Source organism: Aegilops tauschii, chromosome 3 (genome assembly GCF_002575655.3).
Source record: "Aegilops tauschii subsp. strangulata cultivar AL8/78 chromosome 3, Aet v6.0, whole genome shotgun sequence".
In the NCBI taxonomy this organism is placed as follows: domain Eukaryota; kingdom Viridiplantae; phylum Streptophyta; class Magnoliopsida; order Poales; family Poaceae; genus Aegilops; species Aegilops tauschii.
The window spans coordinates 610,055,833-610,071,669 of NC_053037.3; the positions used below are offsets into that span (position 1 = coordinate 610,055,833).

General features: G+C 50.4%; 1 pseudogene; it reads left to right on the forward strand.

Annotated features, from left to right (window-relative positions):
* The first annotated feature begins 313 nt into the window (after nt 1–313).
* On the forward strand, nt 314–14,979 carry LOC141042550 (polyubiquitin 11-like; annotated as a pseudogene).
* The last annotated feature ends 858 nt before the right edge of the window (nt 14,980–15,837 follow it).

Sequence of the window (15,837 nt, forward strand, 5' to 3'; positions counted from 1 at the left end):
TGAAGATCGATGCATTGTAAGGTAGCAACTTGTCCTCTAGCTTGCTAGCTTCTGTAACGGTGAGTCTTGCTGGCTGATTTTGCATTTGTCTGCTCGCTGTTGGTTCCATAATTCTATTCCAGCAGAAAGTGCTAGTTAGTTAATTGAGAACTTTACGTTTACTTACAAGTTCCAACTTGCCGCACCTGCATCATGATAAGAAATCAAATCTTCCATTAGCAATTAATTGGCATATCAATTACTGACTGTCACAGAGATGCCTGCGCAAAATCCTTTATACTAACATGAAAATCAAATCCTTGACAGCCAGCCTGCCAGAATGCCCCCGAAGAAGCACCTGCACTTGTCGTCAGCTGGTCCCAACCAGGAAGACCACGTGGAGGAAGCTGCTCCAGGTGTCTCTACCTCTGGCACGGAAGGCATGCTTGGTGAGTTTTGCCTACTCCTTCTGCTCGCAATGTGTATGATGCGTACGTGTGGGATCGTTGAGTGGCTTGCGTATTTGATGGGCTTGTCAGATTCCGAGGAGGAGATTGGCGACAGCAGCAGCAGTGGCGAGGACAACAAAGACGACGGTCGCAGCCATTTGTCGCAGATTGACGGTGCCGACATGGACGAGTAAGTGATCGGAGTTCTTTTTCTAGACAGTTTTTCTATTTTGTTTGCGTGTCTCCTGCAGTTAATACTAGCTGCTAGGTGTATATCAGCCCCTCGGTTGCTGTTAGGATCAGTGCAATATCCTGTTAGGAAAGCATTTTGTTCACTGGAGTATAATATTCTGGAACACATACTTTGTCAGCTTAGATCCCTCAGCTGGTGATTGAATCAAATGGACTCTTCTTGGGCCTGCCAAATATGAGTTCACAAAGTTCTTTCATAGCTCGAGCTCCCCGGTGCCTTCTATCTGAAGCGTTAATTCGGTTCGGGATTTGTGCAGTTAGGGGAGCAACACACCAGTTGGACGCAGTGTAATTAGCAGGAGCTGTCCTGTCTAGGTAAATAGTAAAAATAGGTACAGGTCTGCATGCTAGTCCTGTTTCTGGCGTCATATGGAGGTGTGCGCGTCGTGGCACTCGCTGGCGGTCAGCGGCCACCTCCTACGCCACGCACTAAGCTCTATCACGTCCTTTCAGCCGCCCATCCTCTCCTATCGATAGCACACAGCACACCATGGCCTCTTTGTTGGCCACAGGCCCGCGTCGGACGTCGCTCCGGACGAGTACTTTCCGCCGGTGCACGTACGTACGCAGCAGCCGCTAGTTGCACTAGACGGCCGTGTGGTTTCGCCAAGGAGACGCACGCACGTTGGAAGCTAGCTAGATCAAGCTAGCTATCGGCCGGCTGTACAAGCACGTACACGTACATGCAAAGTCGCCGCTGGATCGTAAAGAGGCAATACGAGGCCGCAAGTTGATGGCTAATAGGTGCGTGTCGCACCTATGTTTTGTATTACTTTGATCTGATCCTTACAGGGGGAATCACGTACAGGTATATATAACACTACCTATCTACCTATACACAGCCGACTCGGCCTGGGCTACGAGTCCGTGCCGGACTCAGATGCCTAATCGTGATTATCTCTAACAATCACCCCCCTAAGCACGATGTCCTCACTTCACAACTTTGACACCGATCCTTCCCCGCATCTCCGTAAACTTCTGCCGCCCCAAAGACTTGGTCAGGATATCTGCAAGCTGGTCGTCGGTGCAAACATAGTTGACTTCAATCTTGCTTTCTTCCACGCACTCCCGTATGTAGTGATACCGTATGTCGATGTGCTTTGTCCTATCATGATGCACTGGATTCTTACATAGGGCAATCGCAGACTTGTTATCAACATTGAGCACCACACTCTCTGCTTCCTTATCTATGAGGTCACCGAGTAGCCTTCCTAGCCACACCCCTTGACCCGCCGCGGTCGCAGCTGCAATATACTCCGCTTCGCAGGATGATAATGCGACCACCTTTTGCTTTTGTGATAGCCAAGTCACTATGCTCCCGCCCAAGAAATATGCCACTCCCGAGGTACTTTTACGGTCGTCCACATCTCCTGCCAGGTCGCTATCACTATAGCCAAGTAGCTCCACCATCTCCTTCTTCTCTCTCAAATAGACACAACCGAAGTTTGTTGTCCCTTTGATGTACCTGAGTATATGTTTGACAGCTGCCCAATGTTCAGTCGTGGGCGCTTCCATGAAGCGACTCACTATGCCAACGGAATAGGCCAAGTCCGGTCGTGTATTCACAAGATACCTTAGGCTTCCGACCACACTTCTATACTCCTTTGCATCAACCGCAGAGGCTTCACTCCTTTTGCTAAGTTTCAGTCGAGGCTCCATTGGAACAAAACTTGGGTTGCAATCCTCCATGCTACAGCTTTCAAGTATCTTCTTTGCATATGCCTCCTGGCATAGTGTGATCCCCTCCGGCTTTTGATGTACCTCGATCCCGAGGTAGTAAGTCAAGAGCCCTAGATCACTCATCTTGAATAGCTCCTTCATCTGTAGCTTGAATCGAGCAATCTCCTCTTCGTCTGCTCCAGTTATCAAGAGATCATCAACATAGATGCCCACTAAGAGACGATCCTTGCCTTTACCTCGCTTGTACATAGCATGTTCGAGTGGACTTTTCTCAAAACCAAGAGAAATCAATGTACGGTCAAGCTTGATGTTCCACGCCCGAGGAGCTTGATGTAGCCCGTACAATGCCTTGTGTAGCTTCAACACCTTGTGTTCCTCTCCTTCCTTGATGTACCCCGGTGGTTGCTTCACGTAAACTTCTTCTTTCAACTCCCCGTTCAAAAATGCAGATTTTACATCCATGTGATGTAGCTTCCAAGATTCTTGAGCCGCGAGAGCTATAACTAGCCTCACCGATTCCATCCTTGTGACTGGAGCGAACACTTCCTCAAAGTCCACACCTTGCTCTTGCACGAATCCTTTAGCTACGAGCCGAGCTTTATGCCTCAGCAAGTTCCCTTCGGCATCCTTCTTGACTTTGTACACCCACTTGAGCCCTATGGCTTTATGGCCGTTGGGAAGATCCGCGAGCTCCCATACTTTGTTGTCTCGTATCGATCCCAACTCTTCATCCATAGCACGACGCCAGTACTCCTCTTTGTTTGCATCTTCAAATTTCGTCGGTTCCTCGACACTTAGCAAACATTGTCGTCCTTTTCTTTTAATTTTCACCGGATTTACCTTCTGAAGCGCTTTCTTCGGATATAAATCTAACACTGGTCGAAGACGGACTGGCGTAGGCGGATGTTCCCTCCTCTCCTGTTCTGTCGAAGACGAAGAAAATTCATCTGAAGGTGCCAAGCTTCTATTTTCTGGCGATTGGGGCTCTCCTGAGCTATCTGCACGTGCACCAGAAGAACCAGCCACGAAATCTGAAGTTGCTTCACGTGCATGCACTTCTGGACCTCCTGTCACGTGGCCTTGTGGAGATTGGGTAGCGGCTGGGCTTTCTGGCTCGTGGGAAGAACTCCCTGGTGGAGAGCCTGGTGCTGGGCCGCTGCTGCCTCCAGCGCACCTGGCTGGGCTGCCGGGTGCAGGATACGTGGCTCTCTCTCCACTGCTGCTGCTGCCTGTAGCGCCGCTCGCAGCGTCTCTTCCTGGGACGCCACCAGATACAGGTGAACTCCCTGACGCGTCTCGCCGCGCGTCGTCGTCTCGAGCATCGCTCCGTGCCGCCGAAGTGTCCGGTTGATCAATATTATCTGCACGCTCAGAATCGTTGTAAAAAACGTGAAACATTTCATCAGAGATCGGGTATACCGGCTCGGTGGAGTTCCAATTCCATGACCTTGCTTCTTCAAAGACCACGTCACGCGTTACAACCACCTTATTGTTAGAGGGGTTGCATGCACGATATGCCTTCGTGCCCGCTTCATAGCCAACCAACACCATTGGAGTACTCCGGTCCGCCAACTTGCTAGTATGCCCGGCCACCGTCTTCACATGCGCGACGCACCCAAAAGTGCGAAGATGATCAACCGCGGGCTTGTGCCCGTACCATGCTTCATACGGCGTCATCCCAACCACACTCTTGGTTGGAGCCCGATTCAGCAAATAAACGGCCGTGTTGACCGCCTCACCCCAAAACTTGCCCGGCATCCCTTTGCTCTTCATCATGCTTCGTGCCATCGCCACCACGGTTTGATTCCTCCGTTCCACAACACCGTTTTGCTGTGGTGAATATGGCGCCGTAAGATACCGCTTGATCCCATGTGCTTCGCAAAATTCCGTGAATTCACGAGACTTGAACTCACCCCCCCGATCGGTACGGAGGGCCTTCAGCTTGGCTTCAGACTCGACTTCGGCTGCCATCTTTACTTTCCTGAAGGCTTGCAAAGCTTGATCTTTCGTCTTCAACAACACAATCCACATGTATCTGCTGAAGTCGTCGACGATGAGCAAGAAGTATTTGTTCCCAGCTGGGGTAGCCGGAGTAATAGGGCCGCACAAATCTCCATGGACCAACTCAAGAGCTTTACTTGCTCTAAAGTTTCCCTCTCTGGGGAACGAGGCCCGCCTTTGTTTCCCAACAAGGCAACCGTCGCACACTTGCTCAACATGATCGATGCACGGTAGACCACGTACCATCTCCTTTTGTCCAAGTTGCCGAAGAGCTTGAAAATTTAGATGACCGTAGCGCGCGTGCCACTTCCATGCCGAGTCTTCCATGCTTGACAAGAGACATACTGGATCCACAGGATCCAAGTTGAGGATGTAGAGTCTGTTCGGCGACCTCTGCACTTTCATGATCAACATCCTTTGACGGTCATACCCCCATAAATAGCCATCTTCGAGCACAATCTTGCAACCACGCTCCTCAAGCTGGCCGAGACTTATGATGTTGCTCTTTAGTTTGGGAATATAGTACACATCTGTGAGTACCTTGTGACCGCCGTTCTTCAGCTCAAACAGGACAGTGCCTCGCCCTGTGATGCCAACGGTTCGCCCGTCACCGAACCGAACCGTGCCTCCCACCGAGAGATTTAGCTCAGAAAACTGGTCCTTGTCGCCAGTCATGTGGTTGCTTGCTCCCGTGTCGAGGTACCACACGTGTCCCGCCGTGTTCGTCCTCTGCTTGTCATGAAGATAAACCTTCTCTTCGTTGAGCGTGACAACCTCGGTAGCCGGCGCCTTTGGAGCTGGACCCACCTTGTCCATAAGCTCGCATACTTCGACCATGAGCATCATGTCGCTATCATCGCCTCCCTTGGCCATGAGAGCTCTTTCCTTCGGTGGATTCTTGCAATCAGACTTGAAGTGACCGAGGATTCCACAATTGTGACACTTTACTTTCTTTATGTCAAATTTTCTCCTTGGTTTTCCAGCCTTTTCTTCCTGTCCAGCGAAGTCCTTTCTCGCCGGGCGTTGCTTCTCCTTTGCTTTACTGCCGCTCGAGGATCCACCTTGCTTTTCTTTCATCAAGGCCATCCATTGAGCCATTGTAAGCATGAGATGCTCACTCTCCTTCGAATCGCCGAAGCTGAGACGAATTCTCTCGTCGTGGGCCTTGAACCTTCCGACGAGATCCTCGACCGTGAGAGTCTTTAGGTCGAGACATTGTTCGATCGACGTGACGATCTGGATGTAGCGTGCAGGCGCGGCGCGCAAAAATCGTCGTACGATCGCAACTTCTTCTAGGGTTGAACCATAGCTGCGTATGCCGTTGACGAGGGTCTTGAGACGGGCGGCAAACTGATCAACCGTCTCACTTTCATCCATCTTCAGGCACTCGTAGCTTCTCATCAGGGACTGAAGGTGTGCTTCCTTGACACGGTCATGACCCTGGTGCAGGATCTTGATGGTCTCCCATGCCTCCTTCGCCGAGTTCTTTCCGACGAGGTGTTGCAGCACATCCTTCGGCATGGCGGAGTAGATCGCTGTTAACGCCTGACGATCTTTCCGGTACTTCGCCGCGCCCTTTGCGTACTCGGCGCCGCCCGGGTCGACGGCTTCCCAGAACTCAGCTCCCTCCATCGCGACCTCCATGTTCATCGCCCATAGTGTGTAGTCCTCTCGATCCAGACGGGGGAATTGTGATCCCCCCACCATCGGCATCGGTGCTCCCGCTGCCGCCGTCACAATCTCCTTGCCCGTGGTCGACATGATCCTTCGATTGCTTCCCGAGAATCACGTCAATACCAAAGCTCTAGATACCAATTGTTGGCCACAGGCCCGCGTCGGACGTCGCTCCGGACGAGTACTTTCCGCCGGTGCACGTACGTACGCAGCAGCCGCTAGTTGCACTAGACGGCCGTGTGGTTTCGCCAAGGAGACGCACGCACGTTGGAAGCTAGCTAGATCAAGCTAGCTATCGGCCGGCTGTACAAGCACGTACACGTACATGCAAAGTCGCCGCTGGATCGTAAAGAGGCAATACGAGGCCGCAAGTTGATGGCTAATAGGTGCGTGTCGCACCTATGTTTTGTATTACTTTGATCTGATCCTTACAGGGGGAATCACGTACAGGTATATATAACACTACCTATCTACCTATACACAGCCGACTCGGCCTGGGCTACGAGTCCGTGCCGGACTCAGATGCCTAATCGTGATTATCTCTAACAATCACCCCCCTAAGCACGATGTCCTCACTTCACAACTTTGACACCGATCCTTCCCCGCATCTCCGTAAACTTCTGCCGCCCCAAAGACTTGGTCAGGATATCTGCAAGCTGGTCGTCGGTGCAAACATAGTTGACTTCAATCTTGCTTTCTTCCACGCACTCCCGTATGTAGTGATACCGTATGTCGATGTGCTTTGTCCTATCATGATGCACTGGATTCTTACATAGGGCAATCGCAGACTTGTTATCAACATTGAGCACCACACTCTCTGCTTCCTTATCTATGAGGTCACCGAGTAGCCTTCCTAGCCACACCCCTTGACCCGCCGCGGTCGCAGCTGCAATATACTCCGCTTCGCAGGATGATAATGCGACCACCTTTTGCTTTTGTGATAGCCAAGTCACTATGCTCCCGCCCAAGAAATATGCCACTCCCGAGGTACTTTTACGGTCGTCCACATCTCCTGCCAGGTCGCTATCACTATAGCCAAGTAGCTCCACCATCTCCTTCTTCTCTCTCAAATAGACACAACCGAAGTTTGTTGTCCCTTTGATGTACCTGAGTATATGTTTGACAGCTGCCCAATGTTCAGTCGTGGGCGCTTCCATGAAGTGACTCACTATGCCAACGGAATAGGCCAAGTCCGGTCGTGTATTCACAAGATACCTTAGGCTTCCGACCACACTTCTATACTCCTTTGCATCAACCGCAGAGGCTTCACTCCTTTTGCTAAGTTTCAGTCGAGGCTCCATTGGAACAAAACTTGGGTTGCAATCCTCCATGCTACAGCTTTCAAGTATCTTCTTTGCATATGCCTCCTGGCATAGTGTGATCCCCTCCGGCTTTTGATGTACCTCGATCCCGAGGTAGTAAGTCAAGAGCCCTAGATCACTCATCTTGAATAGCTCCTTCATCTGTAGCTTGAATCGAGCAATCTCCTCTTCGTCTGCTCCAGTTATCAAGAGATCATCAACATAGATGCCCACTAAGAGACGATCCTTGCCTTTACCTCGCTTGTACATAGCATGTTCGAGTGGACTTTTCTCAAAACCAAGAGAAATCAATGTACGGTCAAGCTTGATGTTCCACGCCCGAGGAGCTTGATGTAGCCCGTACAATGCCTTGTGTAGCTTCAACACCTTGTGTTCCTCTCCTTCCTTGATGTACCCCGGTGGTTGCTTCACGTAAACTTCTTCTTTCAACTCCCCGTTCAAAAATGCAGATTTTACATCCATGTGATGTAGCTTCCAAGATTCTTGAGCCGCGAGAGCTATAACTAGCCTCACCGATTCCATCCTTGTGACTGGAGCGAACACTTCCTCAAAGTCCACACCTTGCTCTTGCACGAATCCTTTAGCTACGAGCCGAGCTTTATGCCTCAGCAAGTTCCCTTCGGCATCCTTCTTGACTTTGTACACCCACTTGAGCCCTATGGCTTTATGGCCGTTGGGAAGATCCGCGAGCTCCCATACTTTGTTGTCTCGTATCGATCCCAACTCTTCATCCATAGCACGACGCCAGTACTCCTCTTTGTTTGCATCTTCAAATTTCGTCGGTTCCTCGACACTTAGCAAACATTGTCGTCCTTTTCTTTTAATTTTCACCGGATTTACCTTCTGAAGCGCTTTCTTCGGATATAAATCTAACACTGGTCGAAGACGGACTGGCGTAGGCGGATGTTCCCTCCTCTCCTGTTCTGTCGAAGACGAAGAAAATTCATCTGAAGGTGCCAAGCTTCTATTTTCTGGCGATTGGGGCTCTCCTGAGCTATCTGCACGTGCACCAGAAGAACCAGCCACGAAATCTGAAGTTGCTTCACGTGCATGCACTTCTGGACCTCCTGTCACGTGGCCTTGTGGAGATTGGGTAGCGGCTGGGCTTTCTGGCTCGTGGGAAGAACTCCCTGGTGGAGAGCCTGGTGCTGGGCCGCTGCTGCCTCCAGCGCACCTGGCTGGGCTGCCGGGTGCAGGATACGTGGCTCTCTCTCCACTGCTGCTGCTGCCTGTAGCGCCGCTCGCAGCGTCTCTTCCTGGGACGCCACCAGATACAGGTGAACTCCCTGACGCGTCTCGCCGCGCGTCGTCGTCTCGAGCATCGCTCCGTGCCGCCGAAGTGTCCGGTTGATCAATATTATCTGCACGCTCAGAATCGTTGTAAAAAACGTGAAACATTTCATCAGAGATCGGGTATACCGGCTCGGTGGAGTTCCAATTCCATGACCTTGCTTCTTCAAAGACCACGTCACGCGTTACAACCACCTTATTGTTAGAGGGGTTGCATGCACGATATGCCTTCGTGCCCGCTTCATAGCCAACCAACACCATTGGAGTACTCCGGTCCGCCAACTTGCTAGTATGCCCGGCCACCGTCTTCACATGCGCGACGCACCCAAAAGTGCGAAGATGATCAACCGCGGGCTTGTGCCCGTACCATGCTTCATACGGCGTCATCCCAACCACACTCTTGGTTGGAGCCCGATTCAGCAAATAAACGGCCGTGTTGACCGCCTCACCCCAAAACTTGCCCGGCATCCCTTTGCTCTTCATCATGCTTCGTGCCATCGCCACCACGGTTTGATTCCTCCGTTCCACAACACCGTTTTGCTGTGGTGAATATGGCGCCGTAAGATACCGCTTGATCCCATGTGCTTCGCAAAATTCCGTGAATTCACGAGACTTGAACTCACCCCCCCGATCGGTACGGAGGGCCTTCAGCTTGGCTTCAGACTCGACTTCGGCTGCCATCTTTACTTTCCTGAAGGCTTGCAAAGCTTGATCTTTCGTCTTCAACAACACAATCCACATGTATCTGCTGAAGTCGTCGACGATGAGCAAGAAGTATTTGTTCCCAGCTGGGGTAGCCGGAGTAATAGGGCCGCACAAATCTCCATGGACCAACTCAAGAGCTTTACTTGCTCTAAAGTTTCCCTCTCTGGGGAACGAGGCCCGCCTTTGTTTCCCAACAAGGCAACCGTCGCACACTTGCTCAACATGATCGATGCACGGTAGACCACGTACCATCTCCTTTTGTCCAAGTTGCCGAAGAGCTTGAAAATTTAGATGACCGTAGCGCGCGTGCCACTTCCATGCCGAGTCTTCCATGCTTGACAAGAGACATACTGGATCCACAGGATCCAAGTTGAGGATGTAGAGTCTGTTCGGCGACCTCTGCACTTTCATGATCAACATCCTTTGACGGTCATACCCCCATAAATAGCCATCTTCGAGCACAATCTTGCAACCACGCTCCTCAAGCTGGCCGAGACTTATGATGTTGCTCTTTAGTTTGGGAATATAGTACACATCTGTGAGTACCTTGTGACCGCCGTTCTTCAGCTCAAACAGGACAGTGCCTCGCCCTGTGATGCCAACGGTTCGCCCGTCACCGAACCGAACCGTGCCTCCCACCGAGAGATTTAGCTCAGAAAACTGGTCCTTGTCGCCAGTCATGTGGTTGCTTGCTCCCGTGTCGAGGTACCACACGTGTCCCGCCGTGTTCGTCCTCTGCTTGTCATGAAGATAAACCTTCTCTTCGTTGAGCGTGACAACCTCGGTAGCCGGCGCCTTTGGAGCTGGACCCACCTTGTCCATAAGCTCGCATACTTCGACCATGAGCATCATGTCGCTATCATCGCCTCCCTTGGCCATGAGAGCTCTTTCCTTCGGTGGATTCTTGCAATCAGACTTGAAGTGACCGAGGATTCCACAATTGTGACACTTTACTTTCTTTATGTCAAATTTTCTCCTTGGTTTTCCAGCCTTTTCTTCCTGTCCAGCGAAGTCCTTTCTCGCCGGGCGTTGCTTCTCCTTTGCTTTACTGCCGCTCGAGGATCCACCTTGCTTTTCTTTCATCAAGGCCATCCATTGAGCCATTGTAAGCATGAGATGCTCACTCTCCTTCGAATCGCCGAAGCTGAGACGAATTCTCTCGTCGTGGGCCTTGAACCTTCCGACGAGATCCTCGACCGTGAGAGTCTTTAGGTCGAGACATTGTTCGATCGACGTGACGATCTGGATGTAGCGTGCAGGCGCGGCGCGCAAAAATCGTCGTACGATCGCAACTTCTTCTAGGGTTGAACCATAGCTGCGTATGCCGTTGACGAGGGTCTTGAGACGGGCGGCAAACTGATCAACCGTCTCACTTTCATCCATCTTCAGGCACTCGTAGCTTCTCATCAGGGACTGAAGGTGTGCTTCCTTGACACGGTCATGACCCTGGTGCAGGATCTTGATGGTCTCCCATGCCTCCTTCGCCGAGTTCTTTCCGACGAGGTGTTGCAGCACATCCTTCGGCATGGCGGAGTAGATCGCTGTTAACGCCTGACGATCTTTCCGGTACTTCGCCGCGCCCTTTGCGTACTCGGCGCCGCCCGGGTCGACGGCTTCCCAGAACTCAGCTCCCTCCATCGCGACCTCCATGTTCATCGCCCATAGTGCGTAGTCCTCTCGATCCAGACGGGGGAATTGTGATCCCCCCACCATCGGCATCGGTGCTCCCGCTGCCGCCGTCACAATCTCCTTGCCCGTGGTCGACATGATCCTTCGATTGCTTCCCGAGAATCACGTCAATACCAAAGCTCTAGATACCAATTGTTGGCCACAGGCCCGCGTCGGACGTCGCTCCGGACGAGTACTTTCCGCCGGTGCACGTACGTACGCAGCAGCCGCTAGTTGCACTAGACGGCCGTGTGGTTTCGCCAAGGAGACGCACGCACGTTGGAAGCTAGCTAGATCAAGCTAGCTATCGGCCGGCTGTACAAGCACGTACACGTACATGCAAAGTCGCCGCTGGATCGTAAAGAGGCAATACGAGGCCGCAAGTTGATGGCTAATAGGTGCGTGTCGCACCTATGTTTTGTATTACTTTGATCTGATCCTTACAGGGGGAATCACGTACAGGTATATATAACACTACCTATCTACCTATACACAGCCGACTCGGCCTGGGCTACGAGTCCGTGCCGGACTCAGATGCCTAATCGTGATTATCTCTAACACTCTTCCACCTCCTTGCAGATCCACAGCTCGCCGGACATCCTTGCCGGTACTGCTCCTCATAGAACGGCTCCAGGCTGTGAGAGAAATACTGCTCCTCATAGAACGGCTCCAGGCTGTGAGAGAAAGAGAAGAAGAAGAAGAAGAAGAGAGAGAGAGAGAGAACATGAGCAGAGAGAATGAGGGTGATGTGAGAAGAGGAGAGAAGTGTTGTGCGTTAGAGAAAAAAGAGAAGAGAGAGAGGTGCTGTTGAGGGAGGGATCTCTCTCCAAGAATGCACACGTGAGAGATAAAGGAAGAGGAATAAGAAAGAGAGTGGTTGTGAGATGCTTGAGAGAGAAAGGAAGAGGAAGAAGAGAGGTGGGTGTGAGAGGCTTGAGAGAGAAAGGAGGAGGAAGGAGAGAGCTTTTTTGCTGAGATCACTGTACGCATGCCTTGAAGTTGCAATGCCGTGGGCTGGCAGTATCTCTATCAATATTTAAATCTTGCAGGCGGCTGAGAGAGAGGGTGTGCTGGAAAGTAGGACAAGTCGTTGCCACGGGTCTGCATGCGACAGATGCCAACATTTGTGTAACAAATTACTCAGCCCTGTAAAACAGGTCAGCCTTTGCGCGTATCTCTAGAAACAAAACAGTTCAGTGAATGGTGTAGATAGGAGGTACCACAGAGCTCGGCCTACAAAAAACCACACTCATATGAGTTTACAGTGTTCAAGTACTCCTCAGGTGCTAATAGTCCCATTATGAACACCTGAAAGTTATATTGTAGCTGCATATTTCTTTGAAAAGGGAACTAAAATATCACCCGGGCGTCCTGCTAGACCTTTTCCTGCATGCTACTTCCTGCTCCAGCTTAAAAAAGCCTGCCTAATTATTCTGGTACTGCAAAGGCTAGACAGTGGTTAGCACAAATTTTATTGCCCCTATACGGACAAGACTGGAGGGTGCTGGGACACCTGGGTGTCGTCACACCTTTTTGCACTTTTAACCGTTCTACAAAGTTTAAATCAGTAATTGACATGCCAATCGGTAATGGAAGATTTGATTTTCATGTTAGTCAATGCTTATAAATTGTTTATTAATCCTGAACCTTGCAATCAATGCAAGTTGTTATATCCACGGGAACAAGCTTATGTCTATTAGTTGGTAAGTTTTTTGGCCAGAAGATTTGCTTCGTTATACTGAACTGTAGTTTCATTTCTTTTCACAATGAAAAGCATTTGTCATAGCAACAAGCAATAGTTGGTCGATTGGATTATAACCAATAGTTTCTACATGTGTGCTTTCTGCTTCTTACCCTGTTTCTATTTATTTTATCTGTTCATTTCTTAGAAATAGAACATATGAACAACCCCTTCCATCAAATAGTGCATATTATTAATGTGTTAATATTGAAAAGCTTCCATATCTGCACTAGCCGGTGTATTCGCCATGAATGTTCTTCTCCAGCTATATTGGCTATGCATATTCGTTGAAGTGTGGGATTACCGGATTAGTGAGTTGTCATTGTTTGTAGTTCTACGTTTTGTTTTTCTATATGGAGGATGATCAACAAAATAGCTTTTCTCCTTTGATTTGGTTAGTCGTAATTAAATTCACCTCATGCACATCTGACGATATGCACCATCATATTTTGAATACATTTGTGATTAGAGGGAATAGAGGTGTAGGTGTGTGCGATGATTGACAAGGAGGGAAGTGGGAGAAACTTGTTGTTTGTCCCGACACGATAGGTAGCAGAGTTTGCTAAAGGTGAGGCGTCATACTTGGAGAAGAATCTTGTTTGCAACTGCGGCAAGAATCGAATGGTGCACCTTCGTTACCACACAGTAGGACATGTGTTGAAGTTGCCCCATGTCCTATATGATTGTTCATACTAAGATGCCACCATTCATCGCTGGTGGTGATTGAGAACATGGTAGAGATTTGCTGGGCATTATGGTGAATTGGTGATTGGGAACATGACATCGGAGTGGGACGAAATGGTGGAGGAAAGGACCATTAGCATAACGGAACTGCAGGACTGATGGGGAATGATGGGGGGTCAGAGGGTGATGATGCAGCTGTATTGGGGTGAGTTTTGGGCTGAGAGAGGTGAGGAGAGAGATTGTGTTCTCCCTTGAGGAAGGTGAAGATGGAGATGCCTACGGGGAGCAAGACAACACCCCGCATGGTGGTGGCTGTATAGGTGGGAGTAGAGAAAGATGCCGATGTTTGCTGCTACACGGTTAAGAAAATGTGTCTCACTTGACATGCATGTTACCCGAATAGAAGTATCACTTGATGAATACTTATAACTAGTCTCTTCAATATAAAGAACTGAGTGATACCATGTATATTTTTATGGTTGCTCAAGTCTTGAACTTTGCATGCTAGGCTCAGTGCGATACCATGTTTTGTATAAACCAGGTATTTACGGAGTAGATTTCTCTGCTTGCTTGTATTGTTTTTTATTGAGGTACTTGCTTCTCTACCTGCTGGAATTGTTGATGTTTTTGTTTATTGTTCTACAGCCTAAATATTGTCTAACAATTGGTGGTTTTTGGTTTGCTAGCCCATCCAAAGTGCACATCTTTGTCAAGAATCCCGCCGGCAGGAAAATCTGTCTCAGGGGGGTCCACTTGTCAGACACCCTTTACACCATCAAGGCAAAGATCCAGGAGCGGTACCGCCTCATCTTCGACGGGGTGCAGCTGGAAGACAACCGTACATTGGCGGATTACGGCATCCAGCATGATTCCACGCTTGACCTCCAAGAAAAGATGCAAATCTTTGTGACAGAGACACTAGAAGGCAGGACCATCACTCTCGAGGTCGACAGCCTAGACACCATTGACAATGTGAAGGCTAAGATCGAAGACATTGAGGGCTTTCCCAAGGTCCAGCAGTGCCTCATCTTTGCTAACAAACAGCTGGAGGACGGCAAACTCACCTTGGCTGACCACAACATTTGTAAAGGGTCCACTCTTCTCCTCACACTCCTCCCATGCAGTCCAACTGTTGTGATGAAAATATATGTGAAGATGCTGCCAGGAAACACCATCACCCTTGAGGTTGGGCGCTCGGACACTGTTGGCAGTGTGAAGGTGAAGCTCTACGAGCTGGACGGTATGCCCCTAGACAGCAACGCCTCATCTTTGCTCGCAAGCAGCTTGAGGACCACCGCACCCTGGCGGACTACAACGTTCAGAAAGAAGCTACCTTTCATCTGGTGGGACGTCTTTGTGGCTGTTGAGATGCGTGGCCTGCCATCGAACAACAAGTTCATGTTTGCTGCAGTCGGTTTTCCAGTGGTGGTGTATTATCATCATTGTAGTTCCTTAGTAGTGGTGTTTTATCAGTAGAACTGTCATTCTAGTACGCGAGTGGTTTTTATCTATCGAGGAAAGAACATACTATTAAGAGTCCTTGTGTCTGTCTTGGCATAAGTAGGACGTGAGACCCAACCCGATTGACGCCACGTGGCGACGCAAATCTTAAAGCGCGTAGACTCACTTTGCCGGCCCATTCCCGATTCCAGTTTTCAATCCAAACACGTACGTATCCAATGCCTGTAGATACTATACGTACTCGTGCCGCATGAGCTAGGGTTCGTTGTTTCTCCCGCTGCTCTCTCCATGGCGGCGCCAAATAACCTCGCCGCCGCCGGCCGCGAGCAAGACCCGTTGTCCATGGCAGCGCCGAACGATCTCGTCGCTGGAGGCCGCGCCGCTTCAAACTGCCACGACTCCTCAACCATGGCTGCACAGCACCATCTAGTCACCGGTGGCCGTGTGGCACCGTGCCACCACGTCCTCTCGTCCATGCCCACGGGGAACGACCTCGTCGGCAGACATGCAATGTCGACCGTGCAACAAGATGCATCCAGCAGCTATGCATGTGGTGCCACACTGGTCCATGGCGGTGTACTCCCGGCCGGTGGTTCCAATGTTAGCTAAGGCGCCACATCCGTCTAGAACTCTTCCTGTCCGGGTGAGTGATCCATGCGGCCAAGCCAGGATGGCTGAGTGATTGCACTAGTCCACTGCTTTGGCAACTTTCTGATTGCTTACACTGAAACTCTTGAACTATGAAGCTTATGCAACTCCCAAGGCAAGAAGAACAGATGGTGGCCGCGCCTCAAGACATTGTTCTGGGCGGCCGGACAAACTCGTCAACCGTGGACTGACGCGTCCAACAGCTCCGTCATGCATTCAGTCAGGCCGGAGCCAGCGACGGCGATCTGTCGGTCTAGGACTCCTACTAACACGGTGCGTGTGA